Raw genomic sequence first — 5558 nt, forward strand, 5'->3', positions numbered from 1 at the left:
GACAAATTACAATGCAGTAGTGATAAAGTCAAAAAAGAAAGGAAAGGCAAAACATTGGAAAAAATGTAAAGTGCTTAATGAACAAAAACAAAAGAAATAATCTCTGAATTATAGGAATACCAGAAGAAGAGGAAAAAGGGAAATGGGAAGAATAAGTAGTAAGGGAAATAATAGCAGAGAACTTTCCCACTCTCTAGAAGGAGTCTGCTCTACAAGTACTAAATAGACCCTAGAATAACAACACCAAGACATATCATAGTCCAAATGGCAAAAACAAAGAGAGAGAGAATCTTTAAAGCCGTAAGGGGAAAAAAAACCTCAAGTAAGAAAGAACATGAGAGGGGCTGCGAGGTGGCGCTAGAGGTAAGGTGTCTGCCTTGCAAGCGCTAGCCAAGGAAGGACAGCAGTTCGATCCCCCAGTGTCCCTCCCATATGGTCCCCTCCCCCAAGCTAGGGGCAATTTCTGAGCGCTTAGCCAGGAGTAACCCCTGAGCATCTAATGGGTGTGGCCTGAAAAAAAAAAGAAGAAAAGAAAGAAAGAACATGAAAATAAAACCAGATCTCCCATTTGAAACAAACAAGGCAAAAATAGAGTGGAATGATACATTCAAACTGAATGAAACTTTCAACATAGAGTCCACTAGCCAGCAAAACTCTGGAGGGTTAAAAAGAATCTCAGACAAAAAAGAACTCGAAATATTTGCTCTAATCAAACCGACTCTAAATGAACTAACCAAAGATCAGTTACATAAACCAAATACACAATTGTAACAACAACCCCACACAAAGGACATAACAGCCTTTCCTGTCAATAGTTTTCTTAAATGTCAATGGACTACACTCTCCCAACAAAACCCAGTCATATGCTGCCTGGAAGAAACACATTAAAAGTCCAGGATAGACACAGGCAGAGAGTAAAAGAATGGAAAACAGATATACAAGCCACTGGGGGAAAAAAAAGCTGGGATAGCCATACTTATATCAGACCAAATTGCCTTCAACCTTCAGAAAGTACTTAGAGACAAAGATGAGCAAACACTACTTATTCGTCAACGAAAAAAATAGACCGAGAAGTGCTAACTCTGATAAACATTTATGCAACAAAGTAGAACCAGCAAAATACGAAAGGCTTTTTCTCGCAAACCTACAGAAACATAAGAATGGAAACGTAGGGACGGTGAGGTGGCGCTAGAGGTAAGGTGTCTGCCTTGCAAGCCCTAGCCAAGGAAGGACCGAGGTTCGATCCCCCCGGTGTCCCATATGGTCCCCCCAAGCCAGGGGCAATTTCTGAGCGTTCAGCCAGGAATAACCCCTGAGCATCAAAAGGGTGTGGCCGAAAAAAAAAAACAAAAAAACAAAACAAAACAAAAAGAATGGAAACGTGATAGTAGCGAGTGATTTCAACATGCCATTGTCGCCTCTAGACAGATTCACTAAGCAGAACTCTAGCAAAGACAGCAGAGCCCTAAATGAGAAACTAGAAGAAATAAAACTAACGGATCTCTACAGGACCTTTCATAGTCAAAAGGCTGAATACACATGTTTCTCAAATGCACATTGGACCTTCTCAAGGTTAGACCACATTTTAGGACACAAACCTAACTTAAAAAAATGTCACAAATATGAGAATTATACCAGGGCCCGGAGAGATAGCATAGCGGCGTTTGCCTTGCAAGCAGCCGATCCAGGACCAAAGGTGGTTGGTTCGAATCCCGGTGTCCCATATGGTCCCCCGTGCCTGCCAGGAGCTATTTCTGAGCAGACAGCCAGGAGTAACCCCTGAGCAACGCCAGGTGTGGCCCAAAAACAAAACAAAACAAACAACAAAACAAACAAACAAACAAAAAGAATTATACCAAGTGCCCTATCAGACCACAGTGCCACAGTGATAAAGATTGACTGTAAAAAAAATATGTGGAGAAAATTTAACTCATGGATACTGAACAACATGCTACTCAACAACAGCTGAATCAAAGAGGAAGTCAAGAAAGAAATAAAAAGATCTCAGATATCAAGAAACAAATCGTCAAAATTTATGGTAATTAGGGGGAGAGGGGAAAACTCATAGCAATAAAGGCCTACATTAGGAAAGAAGAAAAAGATAAAATCAACAATCCTAAGGGACACCTTAAATAAGTGGAAAACCAACAGCAAAGGAACCCAAACACAAGCAGACAAAAAGACATAATAAAAACCAGAGCACAAATCAACAATAGAGAAACAAAGAAAATAAAGAAAATAAGAGAATTGATGATACCAGGAGCTGGTTTTTGAAAAAATAAAGACAAACTTCTGACAAGAGTTATAAGGCAAAAAGGAAAACTACTCAAATAAATTGGATTAGAAATGAATGGGGAGAAATTACAACAAAACCCCAAGAAATCTAAGACATCATGAAGGCTTATATATATACATATATGAAACCAGGGGTCAGTTCCTTGATACACAAAGCCATGTCCCATTCAGTTTCCAATAGAAATTACTTCCCCATGAAACTAACCATATATGTATATATATATATATACATATGTATGTACATATATGAAATCATATCTATATATATGACATATGTGGCGTTCAGGGATTACTTCCTGCTCTGCACTCAGAAATCACTCATGGCAGGATTGGGGACCATATGGGATGCTGGGAATCAAACCCAGGCCCATCCTGGATCAGCTACATGGAAAGTAAATACTCTATCGCTGTGCTAACTCTCCGGCCCATATAATATAACAAGTTGTTATTATAAACAACTATTTTCAATTAAGTTAGAGGACCCAGAAGAAATGAACGTATTTCTGGAAAAATATCATCTTCAGAGACTTAATAAGGAGGAAATAGAAAGGCTAAAAAGGCCAATCACAAGTAAGGACATGAAAACAGAAATCAGAATTTCCCCAAGGATCAGGCAGGTTTATGGGTGAATTTTATCAAACATTCAGAGAAGAGTTACTACCATCTTAGAACTGGTATGGTTTTCTACATCAGCTCCAGAAATCAAAAGCCCTGACTGACACTGACTTGCTCCAAGTTGGGTTTATAGGATACCCTGATGTCTTGGAAACAGCAACAACTTGTTTTCAGGACAGGTTTCCCTAATTTCCACCTAATTGTGAGATGAAACCGGAAGATGCTCTGTGACACCCTGACTTAGACATAGGATGTGTGAAAAAACCAAGATCTTTAATTACAGGGGCCAGATCAATAGCACAGTGATAGGGCGTTTGCATGTGGCAGATCTAAGATGGACCTCGGTTCTATCCTCGGTGTCCCATATGGTCCTTAAAATGATTGGCTATTGTCTAGGGATACCTTCCTACTGCTTCCTTGTTCTTCCCTGATAGGCTACATGGTATGTCCAGGTAGCCTGGGGTGGGGTCTATAAAAATAGGCTTGTGAAGACCTAGCATGTGGTTTATACCATGTAGTTCTTACAAAATGGCATCTCTCCCTACTCAGAACCTGAGATACCTGCCACATGGCATGTGTCCTGCTGGGTTGATCCTCCTCTCAGTCATGGGGCAGCCAGAGTCTGCTGTCTGTAACACTGCCCCCATCATTATGGTCCTGAGTGCTTCTTCCACTTTACTTATTGGGCCAAGATAAGGTATAAGGTTGTGGGGCTTACACTGCACCTTAAGACAGTACTGAGCTGTTGAGTCCCTCTTTCTTATTTGACTTAACTGATGCTCCCCACTAGGAAGTTAGTCTGGGCACATTCTCTTAAAGGCCATATCGATATTTGGGCCAGACAGCTCTGGTTAACAGCACTCACAAAACTCTGCTTGAGACTTCCAGCCTTAGCCTTGTGGTCCAGCTCTCTCTGTGCTGCCAGGTAGCTTCCCTGACACATTCCTATACCCTACAGAGAAAATGCCTCTCCCCACATTTTGGGGAACTCCATTCTGTACTAGCACAAAATAAGAATGTTCTTGGGGCAATTTCCCTATCCCAGAACCCGAATCCATGGGTTAGTATCCACTTCTTTTAACACTTATACCTCAGTAAGAGGAGATCTTGTTGGGCAAAACCAGAATCCCCAAACATGTCACGTAAGTCAAAGTTTAGGGCAAGGATCTCCAGAGTGACAGTTTGACCCACAAAACCACCATCCACAGTCTGGGTGAGAGGCTGTTTATTCTTTCTGGTTGTCCTGCAGTCACTGCACAGCCACAGTCATCAGGAACACCAGGACTATCTGCCCTCTATCCTGGTCCTGTGAGCTGAGTCAGCTGGATCTGCAGGGCATCCTTCTTATTCATGCTGTGACTCCACTGTGAAGAGAACTGAGGTTCCTGCTTCTTCAATTCTGCAATTAAACAGCTGTTGGATTGGAGAGAACAACATAGGGCCCAAACATCCAGTTGTCTTTCCTGCACTGAGCCAGAAAGAGATAAAGAAATATCTTACGCACCTGGTGCTAATTCTTTGACCCTTAACATTACCAAGGGGAGCCATAATTTTTGCTTCTTCTTTCCTCTTTAAATGTCAGTGTCCCATTAATTCTTGCTACTTGCCCAACCTCTGGGATAGATAAGCATAATGTAATTTCCAATTGATGTCAATGGCCTTGTTAAATTATCGTGGCCCTTCTTTTCCCTTATTCCCCTGGAAGCTTTCCTGTTCCAAATTTTCCCTAGTTATTTCACCACCTTAATAGTCATTAAAAAGTTGTGTGGCCAAAGGTCCTTCTTCTGTAACTTCTTCAGGCTGGCAAAGGACTGTGGTCTCTGCAGGTGTCCTGTAAGCCCCCGAAGGGGCCCGGCCAGCAGAGAGTGGACGAGAGGCTCACGAACAGCCGCACCTTTATTTTGCGAGGCTCAGATCACACCACACCTGTAAGAAATCTGGGAGAGGTTAATGACAAATGACCCAAGACAGAAATTCCGTTCAAAGGCGTTTTAATGTGACCCTGCATTTTCTTATATAGACAAGGTAAAAAGGGGCAGGCATAGGTAATGTCAATCACTCTTTTTGGCGCGCAGGCCATTTCATTATTCCAAATAAGGTATAAACACAGGACAGGTAGGGTGGAACAAGGAACATAACATCATTCCCCAAATATGGAAAGTGGGCAGTGGGACAGGGGGCAGTACAACCTGCAAGTCATGCTAGATAAGCAGTTTCCATGGAAACACCCTGTGACCCTAGGTAGGGTTTGCTTGACCACATTCCCAAGCTCTTAACAGATTTATGGTGGGGCAATGGTCTTAAGAAATAACTTTGTAAAAACAATGTTGCACAAACTATAATGAATACCTTGTTAACTCAAGAATGCGGGCCAGGGGAGTATAGCTTCATTCCTGGGAGTGGTACCAGGCTGTGTTCCTCTCCCCTGGGCTAAGAAATTATTTATTACTTTTGTGGCTGCTTTTTTCCTGCTGGCCCCAGGGGCCTTGTAGCAAACAGCACGTAGGCAGTTTGCAGGTGCAAAGCTGGAAAATGGCAGAGAGGCTTTTGCAAAAGTGGCCACTGTCAGGTCACGGTAGCCAACAGGTTTCTACCTAAGAAGGGGTAAATATCATGCTACCTTAGTTCCAAATGAGCAATTAACTAGT

Source organism: Suncus etruscus, chromosome 9 (genome assembly GCF_024139225.1).
Source record: "Suncus etruscus isolate mSunEtr1 chromosome 9, mSunEtr1.pri.cur, whole genome shotgun sequence".
Classification (NCBI taxonomy): Eukaryota; Metazoa; Chordata; class Mammalia; order Eulipotyphla; family Soricidae; genus Suncus; species Suncus etruscus.